Raw genomic sequence first — 17739 nt, forward strand, 5'->3', positions numbered from 1 at the left:
AAAAACTCAAAATTATTAATGAATCTTTATCCCTAAATATCAAAGTTGTAGTAACAGCCAATTGCTCAGAGGTCATGACAGGGGTCATGATACAGCCTGCAATACATAAATACAAAAATGCTTATTTCCAGATTCGTGTATGGGATATTCAAAGTGCACTTTGTGAACTGATCTCTAGGGGCTCTTGGCACTATGTAGACCATGTTGTTGGTGGTATTTGTAGAACATGTAGGCTTTTAATTTTCTCCCTAATTAAAAGGAATCCTCAGGTGAAAAACTTAGGGACTCATTATGATGGCGGAACAATGAGATTTACCCACCACCATATTAGGATGGCAGTGGGTAACGCTGCAGACGCAAAGTCCGGCCACCTCTTTTCCGCCGGTGGCAATCGTAACGCTTGCCTGGCGGGTGGAGCAGGGCCACTAATAAGGTGGCGGTGCCTGGCAGGCACCATCCGCCATATTAGGATGTGGGAAAAGAAAGGCATTTCCATGGCGGCAGAAAGGCTGGCGGGGATTGGGTCTAAGGGCCTGTTGCGGGCCCCCCTTGTGTCTGGGGGAGGTGGGGTGCCCTTGTGGGGTACCTATGGTACCCCCCTACATTTCACTGCACCAGGTGGCAGGCACCACAAATGTGGTGCCGGCCATGTGGTGCAGTGAAATGCTAGACATGCGATTTTAACATTGCGGTGGGTTCTGCTGTCAGCAGCACCAGCAGCAATGTTAAATTGCAGAATGCAACCGCCATGGTGGCGGTCGCATCCTAATTTGTGGTGCGGGACCGCCGCATGTCTAGCTGCCAGTCCACACACCGCCCATCCTAATGATCCCCACAGTCAGCTCTCATTACACAAAACAACCTCACTAACAATCCCACGGAATAAATATACCTCTAGGATATGTGGCTCAGTAGTGAAAAGTATCACACAGTATAGGGACCAATATGTAAGTACTGTAGTACTGGTTTATAGACAGATTAATTTTTTTCTGTAGAGAAATTTTGAACCCAACATTTAAAATACAGGGTAGAAAACATCCCTATTCAAAGATACTCTACCACTTGATCTCCAACAATAGTTCTACGAGGCTGACTGGAACCTGCCCCTTCTACTCCACTGTAATGCTCCACCTTCAGTCGGTATTACAGTGGAGAAGAAGGGGCAGGTTGGGAAATGTGTATTCGAAGTACTGAGGTAGACCTGAGCTGTAGCTTGCCTCCTTCATTTTACACAATGCAGTGGCACAGAGGAAAGGAGCTGTGCACAGTGAGATTGATGCACGCCTGGGAACTGGGTGTGATGAAGCTCCCTCAACATGATTGTCATCCGAACCAGAGTCTAGTGAGCCAGGGCGAACTACTACCTTGTGATCAGAGACTCAACAGAATGGATTGATGTGGACAGCATGCCTTGGCTGCTCAGGAATTGCTATCACAGGAGTCGATGAGCTTTTGAAGTCCATTATGGATGCAAGATTCGATCCAAAGAGGCTGCAGGAAAGTCTAAGAGACAGAAAAGAGTGTTTTTGAGGCTGTGTCTCTCCCAAATGTATTGTTAGAAGTGGTCGAGACGCTAAGGGTGAGATGCTAACCGAAGTGGGTCAGTTAACTACAGCATGCACAGAAATATTAAGAGGGATGGGAATGACAGAAAGGCTGATATTTTAGGGAGTGGAGAAGGACAGTTTGGAGTGTACTCACTGTACTCATTGATTTAACAATGTGCCATTCCAACCCTTTTGTTCCAAGAGAACACAAGTTGAACATTTTGGAAAACTAGCCTGATCATCTTTTATTTGGTTCCTGAGTACCTGAGCAGGGTGTAGACGAGAGACCTGCGTACTGTGACTTTAGTCTTTCTGCTAGCAGAGATTTCCTCCTCATCTACCAATAACACTAGAAGTTCTTACACAAGCTAGCATCAGTACCAGAGGCCTTGGAAGAGAGAGATATGAGACACAACCATTATTAAAGAGTGTGAGATACACATGAGAAAGCTTTTTCACGCTTGCCTACTCAAGTTAGGTGCCAGTCTTGGATGGTGAGTCTTAACATTTCTTGACCTTTGCACAGTGACTAAACTGAGATGGTAATTATAGTAGGCTATGGAATAATTGATCAGTAAGAAGAAAGAAGCTTCCCCATGGCACTCAGCTCTAAACTGGGGGGTACACAGGATGAGAAGTTCCATCGTTTTTATCCTTCATATGAGAGTCACCAGTGGCTTTCTTCTACTGAAGGAGATATGTTTTGATCAGTCTATGTTCTTGGTTGCAGGGTTTCTTCACTTTTTAGTTTGTAGTTTAGGGTAGTGGTTCTTAACCCTTTAACTTCTGTGACCCCTGACTAAATCACCACTGAAATCAGAGGAACCTGGCTTTAGCAGTTTCTTCTGTTATAAACCTCAAAACAATGCCCGAAATACAGAAACAAGTTTCTCAAACATGTATGCAAATTAAAAAATATTTCATTTAATTCACAAACAAAAATCTCAATTTTAATTTTAACGGTAGGGTTGAAGCTTTTCAGAGTTTGGTTTTATTTAACCCCTTCGCTGCTAGGCCTTTTCCCCCCGTGCTAAGCCTTTTTTTGGCTATTTGGGGTAGTGCGCGATTAGGCCCCTGTAACTTTTTGACCACATTAGGTATCCACGCCAAATTTGCGTCCTTTTCCTCCAACATCATGGGGATTCTAAAGGTACCCAGGGTTTGTGGATTCCCCTGGAGGGGTCCCAGAAATTAGCCAACATACAGCAAAATTTTGTTTTTTGGGGGGAAAAATTAGAAAAACGAGCTGCAAATAAAAGCGTCTGGATTTTTCCCTGCAGATGTTATCAAAAAAGGGTTTATGGGGCTGAAATCACATTTTCTCAGCTTTTAGGGAATGACAGACTTTTGTCAGAAAACCAACATTTTTTACACAGTTTTGACATTTTTCTGGGACATAGCATATTTTTGCTATTTTTTGTGCTTTCAACCTCCTTCCAGTTAATGGTAGAAATGGGTGTGAAAGTAATAATGGATCCTGGAAAGCTATACATTTTAGTAAAGTAGACGAAATTCTAATTTCAGCAAGGGGTCATTTGTGTAGATACATCAAGGTTTCTTTATAGAAACTAACAGTTAAATATTGAAAACATTTAAAATTAGTTGAAAAAAACAGCCTTTTGTGTCAATGTTTTCACCTGTAACTTCTTCTAATTATGACAGCTCTTTGAAAGCAATATACCGTCACGTCTGCTGGACCTTCCTGGTTGTGGGGATATATAGGACTTGTAGGTTCACCAAGAACCAGACAAACCCAGAGTCAAAAACTGAGCAGCAATTTGCAATGTTTTTTTATTATGTTCCGGGTATATAGCAATTATAATGGGTAAGGAAACGTTGGGGGATGCACGCAAGCCATACCTCCCTGGATGCCCCCGAGTGTCTAGTTTTTAGAAATGTGTGGGTTTGGTAGGTTTCCCTAGATGGCCGCTGAGCATGGGGCCAAAAACCCAGGTGACCCCCCTTGCAAAAGCAGGTGGTTTTGAGATAGGCAATTTTGATGTCACCTCACTAGGTTTTGGGCCCTTGGCTGTCGCGGGTACTTGGGCCTCCCACACAAGTGAGGCACCAGTTTTATTGGGAGACCTGGGGGAACGCTGGGTAGTAGGACATTTGTGTGAGCCCAGTGATGCCACACTTTCCCACACAAAAATGTGTGAAAATAGTGGTTCTTTTGGCTAAAATTGAGGTTTGCAGAGAATTCTGGGTAAGGAAACCTTGGGGGATCCACGCAAACCATACCTCCCTGGAAGCCCCCGGGTGTCTAGTTTTCAGGAATGTGTGGGTTTGGTAGGTTTCCCTAGATGGCCGCTGAACATCGGGCCAAAAACCCAGGTGACCCCCCTTGCAAAAGCAGGTGGTTTTGAGATAGGCAATTTTGATGTTGCCTCACTATGTTTTGGGCCCTTGCCTGTCGCGGATACTTAGGCCTCCCACACAAGTGAGGCTCCATTGTTATCGGGAGACCTGGGGGAACGCTGGGTGGTAGGAAATTTGTGTGAGCCCGGTGATGACACACTTTCCCACACAAAAATGTGTGAAAAAAGTGATTTTTTCAGCTAAAATTGAGGTTTGCAGGGAATTCTGGGTAAGGAAACGTTGGGGGATCCATGCAAGCCATACCTCCCTGGGTGCCCCCAGGTGTCTAGTTTTCAGAAATGTGTGGGTTTGGTAGCTTTCCTTAGATGGCCGCTGAGCAAGGGGCCAAAAACCCAGGTGACCCCCCCTTGCAAAACCAGATCGTTTTGACATAATTAGTTGTTTATTTCTACAGCGTGAGAATTTCGGCACAATATTTCAAGGAAAATGTGACAGACATTTTGAGATTTGCAGGACATTGTGGATAAAATAACTTGTTGGGAGGATAACCCTTTCCTTTCCACCCTTTCCTTTCCCGCGATGTCTCTTTTGGTAAAATCCCCCCCCCCTCCCCAGCCCCAAAACTAACCTGTTTGTTCCCCGATGCGCTGAAAGCAAATGGCTTCCTGCGCGTCGTTGAACAAAGGGAAACCTCCAATGACGTCAGCGCTCCTCGCGCGCTGATGTCATTGATGACGCGGAGGGGGCAGGGGGAGGCAGGGGAAGGTCTTCCCCTGCCTTCCCCGGCTAAATCACCCGGATCGACCACCCACGGGGGGAGTGCCAGCGCTTCCCCCGTGGGTGGGTGTCATGACGAGCTGGACTCATCATGAGCACACAGCTACTGTGTGCCATGACGAGTCCAGCTCGTCATGAGCACAGAAAGGGTTAAAAAAGATGGTATTCTAGATTCCAAATTCTTGTTCTCTTTTTTCAGTGCATTCCAGTGCTTCAAATGGGGACACCAATCCATCATCTATTTCATGTTGTTACGAATCAAGCTAAGGATATTAACTTAAATTGTGCCCAATTTTATAATTGCTCACATTTACAGAGTGTTTTAAAATGTTGAATTTTACATTTTGCCTTTTTATGTAAATATACTGTGAGAAAGCGGTCTCTTTTGCGTAGTCACCCCCATTTTTTCCTGACTGGTATTGCTAATTTTGAAACTCTCCACATTGGGACCCAACTGTTCAGGCCCTGGTGTATGTGCCCTGCCTACTAAAACATTATAAAATTGGCTAACCCTCAATTGATGTATTTAACTTCACAGTAAAGAAAGTGCACCAAGGTCATGGAAAGTTTAGTGTCTCCCGTGGACTTCAGCAGAGTTTTTGTGCTCCCAGTAAAGTAAAGAAAACATGGTCATAGGCCTACCTGTGTAGCCTGACTCCTGCAGCATTTTTAAATCTGCAGACAAGCCTGTCAAAATGACCCGTTTTAGAAGAAAAGAACTCTACTTTTAAATGTTAAATGATCACCCCTAAGTTCAAAATACACAAGAGCAATGTGGGCTAAAGCGTACCACTGGATATAGTTCTGTATATACGAGGGATATGTGCAAGAAGGAGTCCAGCAGATTGGCAGTGTCTTAATAGTATTGAGGTAGGCTAGGCCAGTGTAGTAGTGACAATTTGTGTCTAGGGAGCCAATGGAGCCCCTGAAGGTGCAGTGTGATATGAGTATGGCGTGAGAAGTTGAGAGTGATTCTAGCTGCAGGGTTCTGAATGGTTTGTAGGTGTCTGATGAGGTTTTTGCTGATCCTGGTTCAGAGGGTGTTCCCATAGTCTAACTTGCTTGTGATAAGGTTGTGTATAACAGTTTTGCAGAGACTGGTTTGGAGCCATTTGAAGAGTCATCATCTTCAGGATGTGGAAGTATGAGATTGTGATAGCGGTGACTTGGGCAGTCATGTCTTGTTTGCTGATGATGATGCTCCTGAGCTTCCTGGTGTTGGCGGGACTTAGTGTGGGCCCTAGTTCAGCTAGCCACAAGGTGGAGCTCTAGTGTGGGGTGCTTTTCCCAAAGAGCACAACTACTGTCTTGTCTGTGTTCAGTTTGAGACAATTGGTCTTCATTTAATCCGCAAATTTGGTCATGCAGTTTGTGAATCTTCTCCGGGTGCTGGGAGTCTTGTACGATAGGGAGAGTATAAGCTGAGTATAAGCTGAGTGCGGATGATGCTTTCAAGTGGGAACATGTATACATCGAAGAAGGTTGGGGTAAAGCATGAACCTTCCAATACTTCATAGAAGAAGTTGCAGGTGTCTGAACTGTAAGGGTCCAGGCTGATTGCTTGTGTTCAGCCAGTCTAGATGGAGCAGATCCAGCAGAGAGCAGGTCCTTGAATTTCAGCCTGTTGCAGGCATCAAATGAGGATGGGTTGGGAAACAGTATTGAAAGCAGCTGAAAGCTCCAGGAGGATGAGGTCCAGACTATGACATGTTTTCATGTGCCCGGCAAGGTAGCACAGGAGGTGGAGTCAGTCATGATGTAGGTTGAAAGCCTCTAGTGAAGGTGTGCTTGGGAAAGGGTCCAATGGGGCCCTGTAGTGGATGTACTGCATGGAGGCTGCTGTTTCTTCAATGGTGATGGTGGGCACATGACCAGGTTTGAATCCTTGGAGGAGACGGGGAGTTGAGTTGTGAGGTCTGTTGAGTCGTGTTGAGGGTCAGATTTGCTGTATATGAAGGATTTTTTACTGCAGAAGAATGGTGAGAGGTTTTTGCAGCGGCTCTGTTAGGGGATAATGCTGTTGGAGGCAGCTGCTGCAATGTGAAAGCTTTAATGATTAAGTAGAACTCTTTGCTGCTGTTAGGGTTTGCGTTGATATGACCTGTAAGTGTGGTGCAAATCTTAGTTCGGATCTGTTAGTTGTAACGTTTTAGAGGGTGGATCTGAAGGAGTTCCTGTCTGCGAGATCTTGACTCATTCTCTATCTGTGTTCCAGTTTTTACAGTGGCATTTTGTCATCCTGAGTTCTTCCGTGTTCTAGCTGGCTTATAGTCTGAATCGTGTGGTTTTACTGGGCTTAAGGGGAGCCGGGGTGTCAGTGTAGATAGTGATTCAGTTGTTGAAGTTGCAGATGGATTCAGATAGGTTGATGCTGTGTGCTCTGGCCTGTGTGTTGTGAGTGCTGTAGTTGAGTCTTTCTATGAGATGTTGTGTCAGTTTTGCAGGTTGGTCTGCCTGTGTTTGATTGAAGGTTGTGCGTGGCAGGAATTCTAAAACTGTTGATGGTGTGGTCTGCCCAGGTGATTGGTGTGGGCTTGTTGACCAAGATTTTGTTGAAGAAGGTGAAGATCGGGTCCAAGAGGTGCCCAGCAGAGTGACACGAGGTCTTCAAGTAGAGCTGGTGAGTTTGGGTCAATGGTGTTTTAAAGGTAGAAGTTCATATCTCAGAGGATTTTGTTGGAGTCTAGACTGAGGACTGCGACAAAATCTGATATATATGGTGAAGCTTATGCGTGGTCCTATTGGTCTGTAGATAAGGTTGCCATTAAGGGCTAAGTTGGCTGTGATGTGAAGTTTGAATAAAAGGTGTTTCATGTTGCTGAGGGATACAACTGTGAAAGTGGTGCAGCTGATGACATTCTTGAGGATGATGGCAATTCTATCTGCAGGACTGTGCAGACTGTCCTGCCTGGTAATTCTGTAGCCAGAAGGGATGGCTGTGGCAATGTTGGATGCTGATGTGGGGTTCAGCCAGATCTCCATGTGGACAAGCAGGTCTGGTGTGTGCATACAATGTGTGCTTGTGAAGCAGGCTCCAGGTTTCTGTGGCGTGTCGGGAACATGAGAGAGTTTTGAGGAGCATGGATAAGAGTGCAGAGTGTTGTGTGATGTGCGGCTACTGAGTGTCGGTACGAGTGTCAAGTGTGGGATGCTTTCAGAGCAGGCCACCATGACAGTGGAAGTGGGCAGCTCCGAGCAGGAGCATGGGAGTGTGAATGATAATTTGCAGGAGGGTCAGGCAAAAGCTCCCTCAGTGTTCTGTGGTGCTACGCATCAGGAGTGTGCTGAATAGCAAAAGGGGTTTAGAGCACGGAGGGTCATGGTGGGGTAGCGGTGGGTGGGAGGACGGCCAGGATTCCTGGAGCTGGGCACAGGCGACGACGGCCAGACAGGCTGGCCTTTAGCAAGTCTTCAGCGTGCTACACCCACCATTAAGTAGGTCCTGAGAGGTGGGGAGCAGTGGATAGTGGAAAATCAAGTGATATCACTTCCTGTTCAGAAGGATGAAGAGAAAGTTCATTGATAACACTTGCAGTGCAAACGGATGATGGGAAATTAAGTCCTCTTGCTTGGCTTCTACTTTTAAAGATGTTTTGGTGGGAAACCTGAGATGTCACTTCCTGTGTCGTTGGATGATGGAAAGTGCAGTGATGTCACTTCCTCTGCAGATGGATGATTACTGCTCCAAACAGAGCAATACGCACACCCATTGTTTAGGAGCTTGCCGGGGTCTCGCGGAGTGGACTTGGAGGTCCATGAGCCCCTGGATCAGGAATTTTGATGTATGAGGAGCCCACAGCCTCCCCTCAAGATGGCAGATGTAGGACACTAATGACTGCACCAGCAAGAATAACATGATGAGTGGAGGGCCAATTGGGAGCTCAGGGGAGGTAATCTGGGGGCTGGTGTCTGCAGCCTGTAGAAGAGGAGCCTGTAAACCGGGTTCTATTGAGGGGGCGACAGGGCTCTAGAGAAAGTACTGAGGAATGGTGGATTGAGGGCCGACCAGAGCCTTCGGACGAGTGATTCAGGGGCTGGCAAGCCTCTACCCCTATAACTTCAGGGCACAATGTACACGTGCCTTGAATTGTGTTCTAAGCACAGTTCCAGTGTCTACGACAAGAAGCGGTCTGTGCTGTTAAGTTGAGGGTTCCCTAGGGTGCATTCTCCAGGGGGCAGAAAATGTTGAGAGGGGTGGTGGGGCATTGGCGGAGCTCTCTCTACCCCTGCTGGCCGCAGCTGAGCCATGAAACCCTCCACAGCTGAGAAAGCACGAAAAGGCCCTACCTTGTACCTCCCCATGGACCAACAGTTCCAGAAGGATGAGGGTGATCTGTACTACTCTGCATAAAACTCACAACAGCCTCAAAACTATCAAGACCATGGAATTATGCCACTCATAGAAGTCCAGTGATAACACTGAATTGAACCTATGCCTATTTCACTTTAAGCAATGCCACAGATGTTGAGAACCATGTGGCACTCAAGCAGCTCAAACTGAGAGATGAATATATGGAAGACCTAATAAAATGTCGTTTGACCCTTCTCAGTGAGGCACCAAGCCACACTTATAGACTCCCCCAGTGAATATGTCTTAAGAAGCAAATGCTATTGAAGCGAGTCTCCCAGAGGAGCCTATTGAACACAGTTAGATAATAGCAGCAGCAGGTATCACAACAGCACAGCACACACTTTATATTTGCAATCCTAGGCTACACAGTCAAACATATCATTACAGGCTTATTGCATTCCCCCCTCTCATAGTTCTCCCAAAGGTCATTCTGTGTCTCTGAGTAGCTGCAGCACACACCTACCCCCTATACATATTCCACTTACCCCAAATCTGATACCACTTCTTGGTGCTGCCTATACTCTCATAAATGGTATTTTCTGCCACCAACGACCAGTCCATATCTCGCTCCCATTCCGTAAGTGTAGGTAATTTGCTTACCTCCCACTTTCCTGCTATGTTTTGTCTTGTTATAGTGAACCCAAGGGCCACCCAAGTTTATTCCTTGCTTTTGAGGTCTGTCCGTTCCCATATGTTAAGAAGACATAATTTGAGTGTAGGTTGAATTTCCTTGTCACAGACTACTCGCAATTGCGTCATAACAGACCCCTATTATATTGGAATGGTGGACATTCCCATAGTATGTGGTAGAATGTGCCTTTTGCATGTGGGTTCATCTTTTTCATTTTGGTCAGGGTACTGCAGGAAAGATACATTTGGTGGAGGTTTTCTGGGGAAGGGCAGTGCCTCATGTCATCCTACCTCCTCTAGCTCACCTATGTTTTCATGCCAGCGCTCTCATAGCCTCAGGAGGGGGGTCAGGCATTTTATTGGGTATTTTTGTAAATGTCATGGTTATCGACTTACAGTCTATGCAGTCAGTCAGCAATCTCTCTTCTAGTGGAGACGACTCTGGGAGGTCAGTACCTGGCAGAATGACCGACATTAGTGCCTGTCTGATATGTTCATATCTATATGTCTCTGAGACTGCCATATCGTATTCTGTTTGTAAATCTTCAAAATGTTTGACGGTTCCTTTTGACCATAGGTCTCCCACTATCAAGATAACAATCACTTCCGCTTTGTCAAACCCCGGACATTTAATCAATGTACCCAGTCTTTCTGCCTCTCATAGCGGCGTGGATTGAGTCACTTTAGTTCGCCATCCCAACCTATTGGTCACTTGGTGCCAAAGAGTAACCGTTTGTTGAGTTGGGCCTGTTAAAAACTGATGTGTGGGATTTGTATATAACGCTTGTCTATAGCCTTTGGGGACCATGAGTAGACTATCCATCTGGTATGCAGGGTCACTGCGTGACACGTGTACCCATTGATCAATCACTGCCAGTTGGGCCGCCTAGTAATACATTCAGATGTTCGGCAGGAATATCCCTCCATTGTACCATCCCTTCGTACGTTTCTGTATGGCAATGCATGGGGGTTTACCGTCCCAGAGTAGTGTTCTCATCTCACTCTTTTTGGTGGTAAAGTATATTACCAGGACTGGGAATGGTGTGTTTTGCAGGATATATAGAAATCGTGGCATTGCCATCATTTTAAAAAGGGCAGCTCGGCCTAGCAGGGATATCGGTAAATTTCTCCAGTGCCGGATATCGTTTTGCAGTCATGTTAGGGGGCTAGTAGATTATACTTATAGAAAAGGTCTGGATCCAATGTAGCATATATCCCTAAGTAGCGGAAACTTTCCTTCATCACCATCACTGCACAGTCCAGCAGCAGCATTGGGGTGTATCCGTGGAGGATTATTAGTACCAATTTGGACCAGTTGATGGTATACCTGGAGTATTTCCTGAAAATTTGTGAAGATTTGCAAAATCCCGCTTATGGAGGAATGCGGTGATGCCACATAGAGCAGAATTTCGTCCGCATATAAGTAGATTTTGTCCTCCCTTTCCTCGGTCCAGCGCATCCCTCGGATCAGCGGATCCCCTCTTATCCGGGTTGCCAGGAGTTCCAGCATTAATGCATAAATCAATGGTGATGGGGTACACCCTTGTCGTTTTCCTTGCTTGAGAGGAAAGCTATGTGAAGTATGGCGAGCTAGCGATTCTGCATATAGGAGTCTAATCCATTCCATGTACTGGGGGCCACAACCCAACCGTTCCAGTACTGCAAAGATATAAGGCCATTTGATGGTGTAAATGCCATGCCAGCATCTACTGACAGTACAACAGCATCTTCCTTAATTGACCCATCCTGCCCGGCACTCCATGAAGGCATCACAAGTTAAGTGCAGTGTTTCTCCCCTGGCATAAAGCCAGACTGGTCTGGATGGGCCAATTTAGTGATGACCGGCAGGAGTCCAGTTGGCAGTAATTTGGTCTAGATTGTAACCTTCTCATTAAGCAGCAAGATTGGATGGTAAGAAATGCAGAGTTCTGCTGGTTTTCCCTGTTTGTGTATAACTGAGACAGTGAGCAATCTTTAATCTTTGGGTTAGGTTTCCCTGATGTCTACTGTCTGTCTGTATATCTGCCATAGACAGACTGCTATTTTCAAGGCCATGAGTTTATGCAATTCTATCGGGAGGTTACTTGGCCCCATTGCTTTCTCTGACTGTATACTACAGATCACAGTGATGAATTTGTTGTCAGTAATGTCACTGTCTAGTAATGTTTTATCTTTTGGGGTTAGGGTAGGGAGGTGTATCTCGCCCCGCAGTCCTTTGGAATCGTCAGTTGTCGTGGAGACCGTGGGTGAATATAGGTGCATAAAATGCGCCGCAAACGCCTCAGCTATCTCTTGAGGGTCTCTAATGGTCTCTCCCTTGTCGGTCCTAATGAAGGCCACCCATCTGTCAGCCCGTTCACTCTTGTCTAACCATGCCAGTAGTTTCCCGGTTTTATCCCCAGTCTCATATAGTTTGTGCTGCGTCGCCCTGCGGCTGTTTTTTGCTGCCAATGTTATTAGGTTCCTGTACTCTTGCTGCTTAATGGCCAGGGCATGGCTAGCAGTTTCACTATCTGAGACAAATATTTGGGCTTCCCTCTCTAGAATCTCCTTTTCTAGTTCTGTCAGTGCAGCCTTCCTGTATTTTTTATGGCCGACTGTTAGGGAGAGTACCTGTCCTTTAATTACTGTTTTGAATGTTTCCTAGAGAATCTGCAGGGATTTTACAGAATCCTAATTTTCATGAAAGTAATGCCAAGGAGGATTATTTTTTGCATCGGTGTTGTGCCCCACGTATAATGGGCCCATAATGGATATTCCTTGTGCGAGATGTCACACTTCCTTGAAATTGGGTACTTGGTCCGCTAATGTTAGGATATAGTCTATTTGTGATTGACTATTGTGTGCCCGTGAGTGGAATGTTGATTGTGAAGTGTATGGCTTGTGTGTTCAGACGTCTGCTAGGCCCATTGCCGCCAGGAAGCCTGTCAGGCTAGAGCTGGCGCCTGATAAGCCCCTTTGGCGTTAACAATCTTTCTGCCCACATAGCTCCATGTTTGGGTCTCCACCAAGTATTAAACCCCCATCTGGTAGTTCAAGGATTAATTTGCTCAGCTCAGGCAGGGCTATTTTCTGTAGTGCTGGCGGGATATAGACCAACAGAATATTAAGTGGTCTTCCTTTCCTCACCAGTCGCCATCTATCTAGGTAACTTGTTTAGAAGCAAGTGGTCTCTTGACTCAAGAAGACGCGCTGTGGCTACGCTTCGAGCGAGCCAGTTTTGAGGTATGTTATCTACCCGTAGAGAACCATTGGCCCGATAAGGGATTGGCACTGAGCGTTTATACTTTTTACTCAATGTATTTTTTGAAGAGCAATTGAATTTATTTTCAACGGGGATCCGAGTGAACACTGCCATACTTGAATGACGTGAGGTGACTCAGAGCGGTAGATGCCAGAGGTTAGTTGCTTACAAAAAATCTATCGTGGAAATAACCTATTGCTCTCATTACCTTACGTCATTAGTGATTTTATTTTTCTATTTTCCATTTTCAGAGGGTTTTCTAATTAATGGCCCAGTTGACATGCAAATGGACTTGATTAGGGAGGCTGAGTGCCCCTAATTTTGCTGAAGTCACAGGATATATCTGAGCGCTTGACGCCAGAGGATAGTATATTATCCTATAGGATATGTGGAGTTTCTATCACATACAATATAATAAAATGCTAATCAGCAGGCCAATATTTAGTATTTAGGTGGTGTAAGAGCATGTTATGCACGCCCTTCCCCCTATATTGGTTTCTACTACATTGGGAGCTATTCATAAGCCCCAGGAAGGGGCCATCTTCTCTACCAGTGGAATCCCCAGAGGGACACGAAAGGTGAGCCTAGCATAGTTTTCTCACCCTCTTCCACACAATTAAATGGTCTAAACACATAGATTCTTGTTAGAGTCGGGGATCTCTGGTTGGCGCAAGGTTGCCCTTGTGTCAAGCAGGAACCCTCTCCTCCACGTCAGGGCGCAGGATAACCCCTCGCGAATGACCCTTGCTCACCCTCTAGGTGCGTGGCGTGAGCAGCCAAGGCGATTCCTCAGGCGTTGTTGGTTAAGCACTTACAATCATACACACAGTAAATACATCAATCCCCCCAGAAACGGACACCAGACTTGGATATATATAAAAATACGATTCTTTACGTAAAAATAAGGTATATATATCTCAGCAGACTTATCACAAGACCAATAACGTTTTCGCTAGGCCACCAGGTTATAAAGCAGGCAAATGTTCTTTGTTCGTAGTTTCAAATGGATACTTGGTAGTCTCTCGCAAATGTTACTTGTAGTTTTCAGTACTCACAGAGATCGGTTCCGGCGAACGGGGAAATAAGGCGTTGCGGGCCCCGAGCCCGAGACTGGAACTTCTTTCGTGAGGTGGAGAGTCGGCACAGGTCGGTGCGACTCTCAGCTTGAGAAGTGGTCTTGGGTCCTCGATCAGCGGGTGTGGGCAGGTAGGCAGGCGCGGCCAGCGACCCTTTAGCACGGCGGTGCAGGAGGGTCTCCACAGCGGGGGCGGCGCGGCCTGAGATGTCCGGGGATAGCGAAGCGGGGTCGCAGGGCACGGTCAGTGCAGCTGGATGACCCGGCGTAGATCACAGTCGTCGGACGGCTTCCGGCGGGAGGGGTGATAGCGCGGTCAGCGCGCTCCAGTAGCAGGCGGTGACAGGGATGCAGGCGGCCTGGCCCGGGGACAGAGAGCGGCTCGGGACGGAGCGGGGCTCTCACGGGTTTGAGGCAGGCGAGCTTCTGAGTGTCACGGCCCTAGGAGGGGCGATGAGGGGCGCAGTCTCTTTTCCAGCGGGATGCACACACGGCTCGAATTGGAGGATGAGCAAGAAGCACAGAGAACCCACTGGTCCTGGGGTTCAGTTCAGGGGGCAAGCTCAGATCAAGCCCTTGGAGAATGTTCAAGCACAAAGTAGCAAAGCCTTTTCAGTAAGTCTCTTCCTCTCCTTTCTCAGCAAGGCAAGCAGCAGGCCAGCTCCTCCGGCGTCTTCTTCTCCTTCTAGTCGGGCAGAGGTTCTTTGTGGTAAACAGGATTCTGATTTCTTAGGAGCCAGGCTCCTACTTTTATACCATGATTCTTTTGTTCTTTAGCGCCAGGGGGCCTAGGCCTGGCTCAGTCCAGTTCTGGAGCACTTTGTTATGGTGACTCTGCTCTTTCCTTTCAGCAGCAGGGCAGAGACATCAGCCGCTCCACAGGGGGCGGCGCCGGCTTTGTGGTGGCAGAGCACAGGTCTATTCAAGAGTCAAGGTGTACTCCTCCCACCCATCCTGGTGTCATCTCTCTACCCACTACCTGGCAGCCAACCTGTCTCTGGGGATTCCCCAACCCTGCTCCTTACTGTTGCTAGGCAGAACACACACACACAGCAGAGGCGGACTGAAATGGCCAGGTCAGTAAATACTAACTTTCTAAAAGTAGTATTTACAAACCCAGGATATTAAAATAAACTTGACTACAAGAAGTATTTTATTATTCTGAGTTCAGGCATACTAAACTTGACATTCTACCATGCTCTCTGAGTCCACTGGGGTCACAGCGTGTAGTGACTCCAGCAGCCCATTCTGGCCTATGGAGAGCAGGTAGCCTTCAATAGTGAAAAACGAAAATGGCTGTAATTCACTACTAAGACATGCCACACACATCAGGGCATGTCCTACCTTATGCCTACAATGCACCTTGCCCGTGGGCCTACCATAGGGGTGACTAACATGATGCAAAGGGAAGGTTTGGAGGCTGGCAAGTGGGTGCACTTGCCCAGCCAGCATGACAGTACCAGACTGCACGCAGGTTCTGCAGTGGCAGACCCTAGACACATTTTACAAGGCCGCTTCTGTGGGTGGCGCAACCAGCGCTGCAAGCCCACCAGCAGCATTGGCATTCACAGGCCCTGGCACTCCTGGTGCACTTTACTGGGGACTGACAGTAAATCCAATAAGCCAAACATGGACACCAATCAATGTATACATTTTACCATAGGGAGAGCATATGCACCTTAGCACTGGTCAGCAGTGGTAAGGTGCCCAGAGTCATAAAACAGCCAACAACAGGTCAGAAAAAATACAGGAGGAAGGCAAAAAGTTTAGGGATGACCCTGCAAAAAGGGCCAAGTCCAACACAACCCCCTTCCAGCCAAAACGCAGGGTAGACCAATCACCACCGTGATGGTCTTCCCTGCTTGGGGCGATAGAACAAGGACCTGGCCCGCAACTGCAGGGGCAGACTCCAGTTCTAGGCCAATCTGAACCTATTGGACTCTCTCTGTCCATACTCTCAGGGCCCACCAAGCCAATCCATGGGTAACCCTTCTCCTCACCTGTGGACACCACCTGTGCAGCACCTAACCTTAACTGGCCCACAGGTGTGTCCCACCAGACAGACAGCAAAATGCTACAGTGGCCACTCACAGTAGTCAGGGATGAGACCCAGGCCGTATGCCTCTCAGGGCTCTCAATCCTCTGTGGTGCCAGGGAGCGGGGGGCAGTAGCCCCAGGCGCTTGGCACCCTTTGTCCATTCTCCCCCTTGTCAGGTCAGGTATGACATCCTGGCACTGACCCACCAGCTCCAGGACTGTACCCGGCGGCAGGACCCAAGACTGGGGTGGCCTCTCCCACACCCGGTCCTTCTCCTTGGGGCTCTGTACCCTCCCACCTGGAGTGGTACCCCCTTCCAGAATTGCCAGGGCACCTGGGGCAGGTGTCCTGCGTAATTCGCCCACCAGTTCAGGTGTTCTATCCTGCAACTGGGTGTCCAGGTCAGGGGGGACACCCTGAACCTGGCCCTCCAACCTAGGGTCTAAACCCTTCAGTTGAGCCGGGGTCAGAGGCAAGGACTCCCTCCCTCTGCACCCCCTTCCAGAGTACTGCCCACTCCCAACTGGCGTGGTACCCCCAGAAGCAACATGGGTCAGGACACTGATTACAGTAGTCCCATCCTCCAGGTCAGACAACACCTGAACCTGGCTTCCCAACCCTGGGACCAACCCATGCGGTTGAACGCTCGCCTGGCGCACCAGGACTTCCCGGGGAGCACGCATGCCCCCCCTGAGGGTGACACATAACTCATGTGTCGCGTGACAGTCTGCCTGGCGCTGATCTCCCGACCCCTGTCCATCTGACAGTGCCCGAAGATCCCCCAGGACAGAAGTGGTGTCACCATGGTCACACACGGGGGACGCAGCCCTTCTGGCTGGCCCCTGACCCACTGGTTCTTCCACTGGGGACTCTTTCCCCCTCTCACCCCTCAATCTGGACCTCTGCACCCTCCCAACTGGAGCGGTACTGCCAGACACCAGAACTGATGGAGGCCTGCTTACAGACACTCCCAGCTCACCAGACACTAGGGGATCCCCCTCAACGGGCGGCCCATCAGGACAGCCTAGGCTCCCCGCCTGGTGTTCCCTTAAAGAACCATCCAGGCTCTGAGACTGGGTTTCGGGCACCTGGGGGCACGCAGCCCCACACTCACTCCTTCTCCACTGAGACAGGACGTGAGCCCCTACACCTCTCCCACTACCATGGGACCTAGCTGGGCTACTCTGCACCACTTCCACCACTCTGGGTTGGAAGATACCTGAGCCACTCCCCACAGGGTCACTCCCCAATGCCTCTCCAGACCCTCTGGAATCCACCAAAAGGTCTGCCTCCAATGTGGGCTCTCTGCGGTAAGAGAACTCACCCTCACACAGGTGTTGGCATAGCTCTGGAAAACAGGGACTTGCAATATGCTCTCCCCCAATTGGATCACACAGCCCCCTAGCAGGGTTAACCAAACTATCCTTCACCTTACCATCCAGTGCCTCACACACGTACTCCACACCACTCTCCTGAGACTGGCAAGACAGTATCTGACTGTCTCTGTCCCACAACCCGCACTCTTCTGGGCGGTCTTCACACTCACCCACCAGGACTTCAATTTTGGGGGAACCCCTCTCCCTGTACCTCTCAGCTAGAGTCAGTAGAGCGTCCCTCCCTCCACTAGGACTATGAACCCCTGCGCCAGTTACCCTATTCCCTTCAGGGATACTGCACACTACTGGAGCTACCTCATGCCCTTGATCCTCCTGGTGTATGTTAACCCCCTCCTTCAAGTCAGGCGCCACATCTCTGGGT

The 17739-nt window shown here is 48.1% G+C and overlaps 1 protein-coding gene across 1 annotated transcript in view; it reads left to right on the forward strand.

Moving 5' to 3' along the window:
* The window catches only part of LOC146864077 (UDP-glycosyltransferase 3A1-like), a 549505-nt gene that overhangs the window by 234783 nt on the left and 296983 nt on the right, over positions 1 to 17739 (forward strand). The gene's annotated exons all lie outside the window — the stretch shown is intronic.

This window comes from Triturus cristatus, chromosome 2_1 (genome assembly GCF_964204655.1).
Source record: "Triturus cristatus chromosome 2_1, aTriCri1.1, whole genome shotgun sequence".
Lineage (NCBI taxonomy): Eukaryota > Metazoa > Chordata > Amphibia > Caudata > Salamandridae > Triturus > Triturus cristatus.